The 15,028-nt window shown below is 44.4% G+C and overlaps 1 long non-coding RNA gene across 1 annotated transcript; it reads right to left on the bottom strand.

The window, feature by feature from the left end:
* Positions 1–333: 333 nt before the first annotated feature.
* LOC132687969 (uncharacterized) lies at positions 334–5,634 on the bottom strand. Its single transcript, XR_009614360.3, has 3 exons — positions 5,476–5,634; positions 2,284–2,384; positions 334–447 (listed from the first exon to the last, which is right to left on the bottom strand). It is a non-coding gene; the product is annotated as an uncharacterized LOC132687969 (long non-coding RNA).
* Positions 5,635–15,028: the final 9,394 nt, after the last annotated feature.

Below are 15,028 nucleotides of genomic sequence, written 5' to 3'. Positions count from 1 at the left end.
CATAGGCCCTGGAGCTTGAAATGAGATTAGCGATAAGTTCCTGACACTTATCTGCTATATGAGTTTGAGTAAATTACTTAATCTCTCCAAACCTCAGCCCCCTTATATGTTAAATGGTAGTGGTAATAAGCAGTCACAAGGTGGTTGTAAGGATAAATTAGATGATTCTTGTGGAGACTATAACACAGTGGCATACCAAGTCCTGAGCAAATGTTTCCCCCACCTAATCATCACCCCTAACCAAATAACTCAAGCAGTGTGGGTACTTTTAACAATGATGATTTATTGAAAGAAGTGACTCTTTTTCCTTCCCCACCACATGTAATCTCCATCCACAGGTCCCCATTTTTATCTGTCTTCCAGGGCAAGGAGTTCCAGTCACATCTTTGAAGATAGGAAGTGATGAGAAATTATTAGAGAAGGATGACCCTTAAGATAAATCTTCATCTGAAAAATGGACAAAAAAAATTATGCATGAGACCTGCTGTTTTTGTGACCTAGGGTCGCAGACTGCAATTGAGAGGTGACAGTTCCCAGTTCTGGGAATCAATAAGCACCTGAAAAGAGCGAGCAAGGCTAAAAGCATCCCAAGGATTGTGGGTGGATTGGACAAATAGTAACTTCTGAACACAAATGGCTTACTTCTGAAGTTTATGTTGATTCTGTTGTGTTAGTTATTACGTTAATAAATACAACCTAATTTATAATCAAGACTGAATCATGGTAGCTTTCCATTATGCATTTTTTTTCATTTGATGGCTACTAAAAATATCACATGAGGACCCTGAAATTTTTCCACAGGAAAGGGGTTCTCATGGGCTAATCTGGCAATGTGCATCAGAGGTTTAAAATGAACATACTCTCAGTCAGCGTGGCCAAAATGAACAAATCAGGAGACTATAGATGCTGGTGAGGATGTGGAGAAACGGGAAGCCTCTTGCACTGTTGGTGGGAATGCAAATTGGTGCAGCCACTCTGGAAAACAGTGTGGAGGTTCCTCAAAAAATTAAAAATCGACCTACCCTATGACCCAGCAATAGCACTGCTAGGAATTTACCCAAGGGATACAGGAGTATTGATGCATCGGGGCACTTGTATCCCAATGTTTATAGCAGCACTCTCAACAATAGCCAAATTATGGAAAGAGCCTAAATGTCCTTCAACTGATGAATGGATAAAGAAATTGTGGTTTATATACACAATGGAGTACTATGTGGCAATGAGAAAGAATGAAATATGGCCCTCTGTAGCAACATGGATGGAACTGGAGAGTGTGATGCTAAGTGAAATAAGCCATACAGAGAAGGACAGATACCATATGGTTTCACTCTTATGTGGATCCTGAGAAACGTAACAGAAACCCATGGGGGAGGGGAAGGGGAAAAAAAAAAAAAAAAGAGGTTAGAGTGGGAGAGAGCCAAAGCATAAGAGACTGTTAAAAACTAAGAACAAACTGAGGGTTGATGGGGGGTGGGAGGGAGGGGAGGGTGGGTGATGGGTATTGAGGAGGGCACCTTTTGGGATGAGCACTGGGTGTTGTATGGAAACCAATTTGACAATAAACTTCATATATTGAAAAATAAATAAAATGAACATACTCTTGGGCCATAAATTATAATTCTTAGAATTTATCCCAAGGAAGTTAATAAGGGCATGTATACCAATTTAGTATTCATTACAACTGTATTAATAAATAATAAACATATCAAGTGTGTATTAATGAACTTTTTTATAAGGCTGTTAAAGGTATAACAGCCTTATGCCTGTTGACGATGGTATAGAAACATTGGTATTATTAAAAGTTGTATTAGAAAATAGCTATTTTCTAAGTGAAATAATTAAGAAATCAAAATAGACACAAATTATCTCATTTCAATATATATATATATAATATACATATATTAATATATATAACATGCACATATATATATAATATATATGTATGTATATTATGTATTTGAATGTGTGTGTTTAAAATATGCACCAAAGTATTAAGCAGATATCATTTGGGGATGGGGCATAATGTGACTGATTTTAATGTTCTTTTTGTTCAAATAAATAGTTTGATTTCTCTTCTGGATATATTGGGTAATGAAATTATTTTAAAGGTTTGGAAGCTACCATCCTGTGATGGATGCTTCTTTTTCTTGAGAAGGGTGTAAAGAGGGAGAGGCCACAGAATGATAGTCTTCTGTTCCACCCAGCTCTGGAAAGTCCCACCAGAGCCAGCCTCCTTAGGTTGGGCAAGGTTTGAGGAAGCAGGGAAGGGCCTGATGTTTTCACCTGTCCTTAGGCTGGAACACAGACGTGGCCACATCCATTGCTGGCACAGCGTTCATCTGGATCACAATCCCAGTCACCACTGCATTCCTCAATGCAGCTACCTATGTTAGAACAGACCACCTTGTTTTAAGCCCAGGTATCAGAGAGGACAGCCCTTGACTGAAGCGGCTAGTTCCACTTTCTTCTTTCAATTCAATAAATATGGAATTTTTAAATAATTACAGAATAATACTCTTTAACATCTTATATATTTCAGTTAAAGACAATACATTCACATAATCACAATAAAGTAAGGCCTACTTTAAAGAAGAGAATCATTGTATTTGCAGAAGGGAAGTGCAAAGAAGCCCACTCAAATGTCCTCACTTCCCTACTTTGCAGGGAAAAGGGCAGAAAAGAGGAGACTCACATTAAGCAAATGCCATCCAGGGTGCCTTGCTGTCACCCTGCGCAGTGAATCTGATTAACCTCATTTAATAAGTGTGGTGACTGGTGTGCACAGAGGTGAATTGCCCACCTCTGTAGGTACAGAAATGGAATTGAACCTAGACCAGCCTGGCCCCTAGGCAAAGCTCCCTCGTCCGTCCCACATGGTGAAACAGACTCTGAGATGAAGTGCACATTGCCAAATGTCAAGGAGTCACTCCTGACCTGAGTGGAGGCCCCCTAGGTTCCCAGAGCCTCACAGTTAGTCTTTGAGAACCAATGAAATAGGTCCAAGAAGCCAGTTAAGACCCCACAGGAACTTCTAGCTAAATGTACGCAGAGCTCTGGATGAATGTGTGCTGTGCTTTTGCTTCTACTCAGGGGTTTCTCTACCTGATTCTGTGTCTGAACTTCTCTGGGCTCTTGTTTCCTCATATGTAAAATGGAGCTCTTAGATCTAGCAGGGGAAATGAAGTTCATTCTCCAGTGTCAAGTCTGATCAACAGAGATGACTACCTAATGCTGCATTGAGAAGGCTGGGGCATCTTGTCCAGGCTCAACAGGAAAAGAATCCTGTGATGACTAGCAATGTTTAAGAGTATAAGAAGGGAGCCTGGTGGGATGTCTATAATATACTTGCAGACCTCAGAGAAAGTCAGTACAATCCCTCCCTGCTTCTGTTTGCTGTTGTTGATATATGGTGAGATGGTTGAAGACTTTGCCCCACTCCTTAAATCTGTTGATCTTTGCTATGTATGAAGCATAGAGCTAAGTTATTCAGAAAATAGAAAGATTTAAGGGGTGCCTGGGTGGCTCAGTGGGTTGGTTGAGCATCCAACTTTGGCTCAGGTCATGATCTCGTGGTTTGAGTTTGGGCCCTGCGTTGGGCTCTGTGCTGACAGCTCAGAGCCTGGAACCTGTTTCAGATTCTGTGTCTCCCTCTTTCTCTGCTTCTCCCCACCTCATGCTCCCTCTCTTTCTCTCTCTCTCTCTCTCTCTCTGTCTCTCTCTCAAAAATAAACATTAAAAAAAAAACAGTTAAAAGAAAAGATGTCAGGTAGAGTCACTATCTTAAAGCAGCTTAGAATCTAACAACAGAGATAAGACTTGTGTTTAAAGTACTAACAACAGGGTGCCTGGGTGGCTCAGTCAGTTAAGTGTCCAACTTTGGTTCATGGGTTCGAGCCCCACATTGGGCTGTGCTGTCAGCACAGAGCCTACTTTGGATCCCCTGTCCCTCTCTCTCTCTGCCCCTCCCCACTCTCTTTCTCTCAAAAATAAGCAAACATTAAAATATTTTTAAAAAACGAAGTACTAAAAACAAAGCAGTATGTGACAGGTGTCCTGGGAGAGGTATATCCAAAGGAAAAGGGGCTCAGAGGAGGGAGAACATTATTTCCAGTTAGATTAGCCACAAAAGGTGAGTCTTGAAGTACAGGAATCTTTTTAAGGCAGACTTGATGGGGCAGGGGTGGGGGGGGGGGGCGGTGGTGGTGTTAGAGTCTTGTGAGAAGAGAAAAGAATTACTAGCAAAAGTTCACAAGGGGAAATGCAGGCATGTGAGGCATCCAGGGCACAAAGTTTAAGGAACCACTTACACAACCTGAGAGTGAACGTCTCCTTCAATATTGCACTCTAGGCGTCTCCTCTCCTCACTGCTCGGCCTGGAATGCAAGGAATACAGGAGGACTGGCAAATGTGAGGCTGGAGAAGTACACAGGAGCAGCTGGGAGTCAAGCAGGACAAACAGCCAGGGGATAAAGTTGCTGGGGTCAGATCTTGAGGACCTGATGAGTTTGGATTCCATTTGGTAGGCCAAGGGAGGGATATGACTGCAGTTTGCTTACAAAGATTATTCTGGTGTGAGGGCATAGAATGGACCAGGATTCAGTGAGCAATCAAACCTCAGAGGGGAAAGAGGGCCAGGGGGTGTGGTCAGGAAACTTGGGCACTGGCCCAAGCATGGGGTAGTCAGGGCTGGAAGTGCTGTGTGGCAATGGGGAGGGGAAAGGAAGGAACACATGCAAGAAACAATTTCAAAGAATGGACAGTATTTGGCAACTGGTTTAATGGAGGGGGGAGGAGGACAGCAAAGAAGAGAGGGGAGTAAGCGAGAACCCAGGAATATTTAGGGAGAAGCAGGAGCTACAGTGAAGAGAATCCAAGAGAGAAGAAAGTTTGTGGATTGGCAGGGCAGCAAACCATGTCAGATGCAGAGGTTACAGGCTTTTACTGCCGAGGAGCGTCAAGAGATTTGCCAGCAGATCCTGGGAGCAAAGTTTCTGGAGACTGATGAGGACAGAAAGGGTGACAGTCAGTCTTCAGGGTGTGAAGGAATGAGTTGTGGGGAAGTAGGGGCAGAGAGTTAAGATGGCTCCTTTGAGAATGTTGGTGGTAAAGGGAAAAGTAGAGATTGAGATGATTTGTATGTAATGTGACTAAGACAATGTGTTCTCTAGTGATCTGATTTATTTGTTGCAAAAGGCCAAGAAACCCATGGGGAGAGAGATGCTGGGGGAGATGGAAGAGATGATGGGGCAGCAAAAAGGGAAGAGTGGAGAGTCCGGATGAAGGGATGACCTGAGGAAAGGAGGGGGAAGGGTGGAAGCAGAGGGAGAGAGGTTTATGCGGTCAAGATGGCTCCTTGACTAGAACATCTTTCCTTTTCTCCTTTCTTCCCTCCTCCCCCTGCACACACCGGTCCCTGCTGGCCCACTTTCCAGCTCCCTCATTCAGAGAACAGGGCTGTCTTCTGCCTGGACTCACCCAACAATATCAGTGGCCTCACCGCAGCCTGGAGCTCCTGCACCTCCAAGCTGAGGGTGATGAGCATCACCAGGAGGAGGAAGCCCCCCACCTTCATGTTGCTGTAGAAAGTCTTTGGCAGAAAGGCAGCGAGGCAGAGAATGGCTGAAATTTATACTCTTCCACCCCCACCCCCGAATTAGAATGCAAGGTCAGGGGTGGGACTAGGGAGGTGAGAGCCTTAAGCCCTGCCCAGAAACTACTTCTGAAGAACTCACACCAGTAGGTATCCTGGGTAACTCCTCCTTGTTGCCTAGGCAAGTCTCTGACCCAAAGGAACACCCTCCTCTGGCAGACAAGAGTCTCCTGAAGCAGGTAAGCTATGAGTGACAGAGAAAAGGGTGGAGTGGGATGGGGGGTGGGCCCTGGCCTTTATTATGTACTTTATCCACTCATTCCTTTTTTTTTTTTTTAAACACAAAGAAACATCTCCTCTGGGCCAGACACATGCCAGGCATGGAATACATCCCTGTAGAAATCACAATCTAGGAACTGGGTGTTAGCAAGGGCGCAACCCCTTCTTTGACATCTCCCCTGTCTGCTCTGGGCCTAGGGCCTTTGGTATTGAGGACAGGGAGAGTCAGAAGAACCAGCAGGGATGCTCCTAGGTCACCTGCTGGTGGGAAGGAGGCCACCTTAGTCTCCTGGCTTGGTCTGATTTAGGCACTTGTGGTGGTCTTTGCTGACACGATATATGTCGTTCTCTTGGTGTAGAGTTTCACTTCATCTTGTCCACTTTCTTTTCCGAGAACCCTAGCTCTCAATATATGTGTTAGGCTCTTCCAGGATGTTTCTCATCAGACAGCACTGCGATGGGATTGGGGGATGCCAGGTAGCTGCAGTAACCAACCAGGTGGGGAGTGAGAGTTCATTTTCCCCTTCTTGTAAGCACTCCTCAACTAGATAAGTGATTTTCTGAAATCTGTACTCCCCTCAGCTTTTTGGAGGAATATGTCCTCCTTCCCTCCCCAGTGGCAGTAGGCGAAGGCAGAGGTGTGTGTAACTTCTGGCCATGAACTTCGTGTCCCATAAGATGTCTTACTTAACATGGGATAAGGATGACTCAGCTGCTTGGGTATGGCAGGACCAGTTTGCAGATTCTTATGACTTTAGCAATATGGGTGACTTCTCTTTAGAGAGTAGTAGAGTCCTTGTCATTTCACCAGGGGCCTGGGTTCTAATTCTAGGGCTATAGGAAGAGACCCTCCCTACCTTGCTTTCATTTCTCACAGTTTCTGAAATGCCACCAGGGAGAGGTCCTTTGGACAAACAACTGACCTCATAAATTGCTAGTACTCCTGGGTAGGTTAGGGGGTGCATGAATAACTATAGGTTATTCATGAAACAATTCTGCAAAACTGCCTCAACACAACCCTGCCTATCCCAAAGCTGAGGCTGGTTGGTGTCCAATTTCTGAAACAGAGTCAGAGCCAGAAAGAAACCTTAAAGAGGCCCTAAGCACTGAACAAATGATAGAGATGTTCTCTATATGTAACCGCAAATTTTAAGAAAGTGCTTAACCATGAAATAAAAACATATTTTGAAATAATTTTGAAATTTCAATAAACCTCAAAGGTGTGTTGAAATTAAACTTGTTTCTTTTTAGATGTCCTCTTTTCTGATTTTATTTTGGGTGCCCTGTTTTGCTGGTGCTCCAAGAACCTGCTTTGTTTGTCCTTTGGGCTACTCCAAACTGAGTGGGGCCTTCAAAGCCTTGGCAGTGGGGCCCTAGCCTGCCTCCCTGCCTCCTGTCTTCCTCCTCACCCTCAGGCACTATGGGATGCTCTGGCTGCTGCTCCTTGCCAGGTACTTCATGCTCAGCTCAAGCTGTTCCTTGAACTTGGAACACCATTTCCCTTTCTTTCTCTACCACATCTCACAAGGCTTAGCACAAATGTCACCGCCAAAACTTTCCTCAATCCCCACCCTTGGGAGAGGTAACGTTGTCTGTATACTTGTCTGGTGATAGCACTTAGCACACTGTGTTGCAATTATTATTATTTTTACATTTCTCTCCTGTGAATATCCTGATGGCTAGGGTGGGAGAGTGTTCTTCTTTATCTCTTGTCTTCTGTGCTTCAATGATAAGTATTTATTGTGCTCAATAACTATTAAGTGAACCCACAGTAGAGACAGTGATAAATGAATGGGAGTTTTGGCTAATGGGTGGGGACAGAGAGAAGGGCAGGAGAGTGGGGACATGGGGTTGAGATTGGGTGTGAACAGGACCCATAGGGTGTCCTTTATTTGCCAAATTGGAAGCCCCATAAGGGCACTAATGACAGGAAGGACATGGCTTTGGAGCTGGATAAACTTCTGTTTGAATCCTTCCATATGGTCACTTCCTGGGGATGTGAGTGGGCCAGTACTAACATTAGTATATTAAAAAATCTCATTCAGGTTTTAGGAAAATCCTTGTTGATCTCTGACTATGTACCACACCCTGTGCTAAATGCTGGGGATGTGGCATGAACAAGGTGTGCTTGCCCTTAGAAAGGAGGAAGTAAACATTCTATGGCACCCCTGCTGGTCTGAGACAAAGAAAATATTCCGTTCATACAAACAAACTTTAAGCAAATGTCATCTGCCACCCCCCCCCATCACCCTGGGCCCACCAAGGGGAGTTCCATTTGCATTTAAACTTGATTGTACTCCTAATCTGCCCCCCCCGCCCAAATCGGCAACCTTCAAAGTGTTCCCAGTTGTAGATCTTGCTGTTTCTCAAACCATATGTTGGAGGGAATGTGACCATTCTGGAACCCTAAATTTAAGTTCAATCCAGAAAGTATTAGATTTTCTCAATCTCAAATTTGGAATGCTGCAGGAGAGAATTTGATTGTCAAATGCTCCCTGCCCCCCACCCTATAATACAAAGCTGCTGAGGTGTGTGTGTGTGTGTGTGTGTGTGTGTGTGTCAGAGAGAGAGAGAGAGAGAGAGAGGTGGGGGTGGCATTTAGGGAGCGATTGTAATTAGGAAGACATCCCATATGGTTTCCAATACAGACAGGCATTATTATTGCCATTTTACAGACGAGAAAACAAAATCACAGAGAGGTTTAGTAACAAACCCAAAATAATATGGCAGAACTAGGATCAAACCTCAAAGGCTGCTCTTAACTGGTGCACATTCCTGTCAGGCTAGGTCCAAGTTCTTGACTTCTCTCTGAGACACAGATAAATGGGCTTTTAAGGACACAGCAACAGGCATGGTGTTACCATTTCATCAGCAGAACACAATTGCTTTGTGCTAAGCTGCTTGCTATGGAGGACTCTGATGCCCAACCAGGTTAAAGGTAGGGCTCATCCACCTAAAACTGTAACTTTGGCTTTAAAAGAGCTGAGGAAGAGCAATATGGCCCTTATTTCTGGCTGTTCACAAAGGCCAACGCGAGTATAGCCCAGTGCATGAGAGTGAGGACTCTGGGGTGCAACAGATCTGGTTTGTATCTGGCTCCACTACTTGGTAGCTGTGTAAACTTGGGGAAATTAATTTCCCTTTCTGAGCCTCACTTCCTCATCTGCAAAGCAGGCATTATAATTCCTACCTCAATGGCCTGTTGGGCAGATTAAATGAACATATATGTACACACATCTATTCCTGGCAGAGTCCTCAAAACTGGCAGCTACTATCATTATTAATTTCTATGAAAGGAAATGTATGCCTTTCTATTCCCTAGAACAGGGCACTTATACACAGTCCATGCAAAAATGTATCAGTTCATTAAGGAAATATCACAAAAGAAAGGGAAATCAGAATCTGCCCATATTCTACTCTGCTGCAAAATATAAGCTGAACCATGAAGAGACTTCTAGGGCTTAAGTAGGTATTACTGTTGGCTCAACAACTGTATGTGGGTTCATGATGCCCATCTAGAGGTCAGGAAACTTAGCATGTGACCAAGTTTTGCCTAAACAGACATTTGCCAGAGGAGGATCAACGAAGTCACAATCTTACATCATTTCTCTACAAGGTAGTAAAGAGGATAGCCATTGTCTACAAGGGGCTATCCCCATCCTAAGAGTCCCCCCTCCAAATGAGAGCCTTTGCTTACAAAGAGCCCATGGTCAGCAATGAAGAGTGAACACTCAGCTGCTCCAAATACCAGCTCTGCTGCTCCCTATGCTCTGAAATTAGAGCGTGGGACCAAGGTTGAGGATAACATCTGGTCTCCAGGAGAATGTTAAGCATGTCCCTTCCCACATAGACCTCTCTGTGCTGTGCCAAATCTAGATCATGCAACAGGCAAGAGTCTGAGTTCAGGAGCCGGATCACCTGGGTCAGATCCTGACTCCCACTCAGTAGCGGTGTGACCACGGACAAGTTACCAAACCCCTGTGAGGCTCGGTTTCCTCCCCTGTAAAATGAGCATGAGAATAGTACCTGCCCCCATGGTGTCAGGTGAGAATTTGGTGAGATAATTATGTCCATAATTCAGCACAATGTCTGGAAGACAGCAAGCACCCAATAAAGGTTGCTGTTTTCAGGATCAGTGATGGTATTATTTAAAAAGGAATTCTTGGGACGTCTGGGTGGCTCAGTCAGTCGAGCGTTTGACTTGGGCTCAGGTCATGATCTCATGATTCATGGGTTCCAGCCCCTCATCGGGCTCTGTGCTGACAGCTCAGAGCCTGGAGCCTGCTTGGGATTCTGTGTCTCCCTCTCTCTCTGCTCCTCCCCCACTCATAAGCTGTCTCTCTCTCTCTCTCTTTCTCTCTCTCTCTCAAAAATAAAAATAAACATTAAGAAAAATTTTTAAAGGAATTCTTGGAGCACCTGGGTGGCTCAGTTGGTTAAGTGTCAGACTCTTGGTTTCAGCTCCAGTCATTGTCTCATGTTTTTGTAACTTTGAGCCCCACTTTGGGCTCCATGCTGTCAGTACAGAGCCTGCACGGGATTTTCTGTTTCCCTCTCTCTCTGCCCCTCTCCTGCTCACTGCTGTCTCTGTCTCAAAATATATAAATAAATGTAAAAGAAAATAAAAAGGAATTATTGCTCACAACTAAGTGCACCCAGGTTTAAGCCTCAGAGTCATGACTGTGATGTTGGATAAGTCATGCTGTCTTTACAGGACACTGGTTTCCTCATCTCTAATGATTGCTGCTAGGGTGCGAAGCCCACAAGTCCCCCCTCCTCCACCTTTTTTGAAACCCCACGGATGCGAGCACTTCTCCTTTACACAGACATGGGCTCATGCTTCTCCTTTACATGAAGTGAATTCTGTATCACTGAGCGCCAGTGATACAGCAGTGAATGCAGGAATAGAGGAGGACCATGGGAAGGGAGGGGAGTGCAGGTGGAGGGCTGAGCACAGGCAGAGATGGCATGAGATGCCACCCTATGCTTCCTCTTCAGATGCAACGTCTTATGCCCCTGCTTCCCCATTCTCTCTCCTTCCTCCTCATCTTTGCACACACATCCTTCTACCTAGTTCCTTACACTGACTCTAGCAAGCAGCAGCTGACTGGACTTGCCAATCTCCTCGAGAGTCTGAGAGTGAGAGTCTGCACTCTGTGCTGAGAGTGGGGGGGGGGGGCAGCAAGGAGGAGGACACCCCCATGCCACGCTGCTGTGTGGAGTCTCCTGTGATGACCAGGCAGATGGGCAGAGATGAGCCAAGGTTTACACCCTTCCTCCCACTGAGCTGGGCTGGGGTGTGGAACCTGGCCAAGTCACAAGTATTTGGAAGCTTAAGCCCTGATGGGCAGTTGACCTTTCTGGATTAGAGAGATCCGTGTTTAATATTGAGTAATTGTGTATCTTCACATAAGCTCTCCAAGCCCAAGTGAAATAGTTTCTTCCGTCTAATAATCAAGACTGCCTAAAGAACAGAGGGCACTTTGAATGGCAGAGGGAAATGGGGTGGGGCAAAAGGGAATCAGCATTTATTAAGCACCTCTACTACCAGATTTTACCTCTACTACATAGAAAAATTGGATATTTTATATATATATATATATATATATATATATATATATACACTTTAAATAGTATATATAATTGAGGTTTTTTTAATTAAAAAATTTAATTAATATTTTTTTACAGAAAGAGAGAGTGTGAGGAAGGAGGGTCAGAGAGAGAGAGAGAGAGAGAGAGAGAGAGAGAGAGAGAGAATCCCAAGCAGACTCCATTTCCAGTGCAGAGCCCAGCATGGGTCTTGATCCCATGAACGGTGAGATCATGACCTGAGCTGAAATCAAGAGTTGGACACTTAACGGACTGAGCCACCCAGGTGTCCCATAAATTGATCTTTAAAATAACATATATGTATATATATATATATATATATATATATATATATATACACTATCTCCACCCCCTTTAAAAATAAAAAGTACTCTCAAACGTTATCTCCATTACACACATGAAAAGAAGTTACTCCCCAGTAACTTCCTGCTCAGGTTCTTCTGATCCAAATCCTAAGCTCTCTACTCTGCACACACAGTCTATGCCTTTTCCTTACATACTCCCATTCACCAGATTTTATATCCAAGTTACAGGGCTCAGGGTCTGGTCTAGAAATGGGGACTGGCATCTTCTCGACTTCTCCCCCCAGTCTCCACAGAACTACCTAGAATTCCTCATCCAGTCACATTACCTGAAATACTAACAGGTAGAGATTTCCTTGGGTAAATAAGCCTCTTGCCATGTTCAGGCACAGGAAAAAAACAAAAAACCCATATCTGAGCATTACAACTTTTTTCCTCCTTCCACCTAATCTTCCAGCCTTCTTTTATTATAGGTTCTCAGAAATGTTGATCCAGTTTTTATGTATAAGTTTTAATGTTTCCTTTTGCAAAGCTGTTTGGAAGAACATGCATCTTGCAAGCATGGCTCTGTGGAATGTCTGACTGCTGGTATGGACCTATGTAACCTTGGCCACAATCGAGAAGGCCAGCCTTCATGTAAGCAGCAGGTGGACTTCTTGAGAACAGTACATTGCAGTTTCCAGCCTCTCCTGCAGTTACCTATGGCCATGTGACGGAGTTCTAGGCAATGGAATGTGAACAGAAGTGATATGCTCCACTTCTGGGGTGAGGCCCCTAATCACCCCCTCCCCACCTCATACAACCCTCCAATTGCTAGCCTAAAGCACATAGATAAATGATCCTGGAAGCCAAGTATTGAAAATGGTGACTCAAGATGGGAGGCGCCTGATCCCCAAATTACTACTTAGAGGAAAGCTGTCTGTTGTTCAAGAATACCCATTTTAGGAGGGCGGGGGTACTTGAGTGTCTCAGTTGGTTGAGCGTCCCACTTCAGTTCAGGTCATGATCTCATGGTTCGTGGGTTCAAGCCCCGCATCAGGCTTATTGCTTTCAGCACAGAGCCAGCTTTGGATCCTCCATCCCCCCCTCTCTCTGCCCCTCCCCCTGCTTTCTCTCACTCTCCCCCACCTCTCAAAAATAAATAAACATTGAAAAAAAAGAATACCAATTTTGGATTTCACACTGGATTGGAATAGACCTCAAGTGAGTTAAGCCAGTAAGATCTGGGGATTAATTTGTTGCAGCAGCTAATTAATTGCAGGCTGGTGGGACTTGAGGACTTTGGGGCTATAATATTGTGCATTGCATTGGTGTAACAGAGGGAATATTTGTGAGCCCTGGGATTTCATGAGACTGAGAAAGTGAAGCTCAGTGAAGAAGAGAGGAAGGGTAGGGTGACAAATATTTTGGAGTTGGAGCAGCTTGAAATACGCACGGATTTCTGGGCCATCAGCGATTTTCTATAGCACAGATCCCAGTGTACCAGTCAGGAATAGCTGCTTCCCTGGACAGCATCATGTGGCATTTAGACCTCAGGGACATTGCAAGCTGCTGTCAGGTGAGATGGTACTATTCTCACAACCGAAACGTAGAGTCCCCTTTTCATCTCTCAAAGTGTCAGGAAGACCCAAGACCCATAGCCTCTCTTTTAGGGACTGTTTAATCAACTTGGCACAGAAAGAGACTGCATAATTGATCCATGTCTTTCAAGCTCTTGGCCTCCCAAATGTTAATCAAGATCCTGTAACAAGTCACTAACCAAGTGTTAGGAAATCCACCAGGGTTTGTTCCCAAGGCTCCGATTCTGTAAGTGCTTCCCTCTATGGGAGCGTGGATGGCACACGTGATTTCAAAGTGGTTGACTGGAATTAAATTGCCAGATAATACACATGCTAATTTTTATTTTTGGAGGGAGTATAGTAGAGGGCAAAAAAGGGGGTTTTAAAGCCACAAAGATCTGGCTCTAAAAGCAGGCTCTACCAAGGTGCTGTGACCTTGACAGTTTAAGCTGAGTAGGTTTCTTCATCAAGAATTAGAGGCTCAGAATACTCCACTCATGAGGCTATTGTAAGGATAAGGAAATAATGTAGAGAAAATATCGAACATCTAATGATATATTATAGAAAATGTTTTCCTTCTCTTCTAAATGTATTTCTTATCCTCAGTTGGGTTTTAAACTCCCAAAGCTAGGAGGCTATTCATTTTTTTTTAATTTTTAATGTTTATTTATTTATTTTGAGAGAGACAGAGACAGTGCAAGTGGGGGGGGGGCAGAGAGAGAGGGAGAGAGAGAGAATCCCAAGCAGGCTCTGGGCATCCAGCGCAGAGCCCAATGTGGGGCTTGGATTCATGAAACTGCGAGATCATGACCTGAGCCAAAACCAAGAGTCAAACACTTAACTGACTGGGCCATCCAGGTGCCCCACTAAGAGGCTATTCTTTACAGTCTCTGTGGAGCTCCAGTATGGTGAATAGAACCACAATCCATTTGTCAGTACCTCGGGCATTATCCTCCAGACTACTACTCCCTCAGCCTCTCTACTAGCTCCTGAGATCATTCGTGTTGGGGTGTGCTAGCTTTTTTTCCCTGTGACCTGCTCAGAGGTCTCCAGGGTGAGGCAATGTTCAGGCCACACACATGGCCTGAAGGTTCTGTGGTAAAATTGCAACTTTCAGCCACTGCTGGCAAGAATCAGGTGGGCAGGTGTAAAGATTGGTGGAGGGGCACCTGGGTGGCTCAATTGGTTAAGCATCCGACTTAGTTTTGGCTCAGGTCACGATCGCATGGTTTGTGAGATCAAGCCCTGTGTCGTTGGGATTCTCTACCTTCCCCTCAAATTAAAGATCAATTTTTTTTAACATTTATTCATTTTTGAGAGTCAGAGAGAGACAGAGCACAAGTGGGGGTGGGGCAGAGAGAGAAGGAGACACAGAATCCAAAGCAGGCTCCAGGCTCTGAGCTGTTAGCATAGAGCCCCACGTGGGGCTCGAACTTTCCGACCGTGAGATCATGAGCTGAGCCAAAGTCAGACCTTAACTGACTGAACCACCCAGGTGCCCCACAAATTAAAAATTAAAAAAAAAAAAGGTTTTGTGGAGTGAATGAACAGACCTGTGTGTTTCACACCAGTGTGGACATGTGTTTGGGTGTGAGATATAAGCTAACTCGTTCATACTTATGTTCTTTCCAGCCCTTGCTGAGGAATAATTTGGTAGCTTAAGGATTTTTAATTTTTATTTTAAGACT

The sequence above is a fragment of the Panthera onca genome, chromosome E1 (genome assembly GCF_046562875.1).
Source record: "Panthera onca isolate mPanOnc1 chromosome E1, mPanOnc1 haplotype 2, whole genome shotgun sequence".
Classification (NCBI taxonomy): domain Eukaryota; kingdom Metazoa; phylum Chordata; class Mammalia; order Carnivora; family Felidae; genus Panthera; species Panthera onca.
The sequence above is the reverse complement of the archived record's forward strand: the minus strand, read 5'-3'. Positions and strand labels throughout refer to the sequence as shown.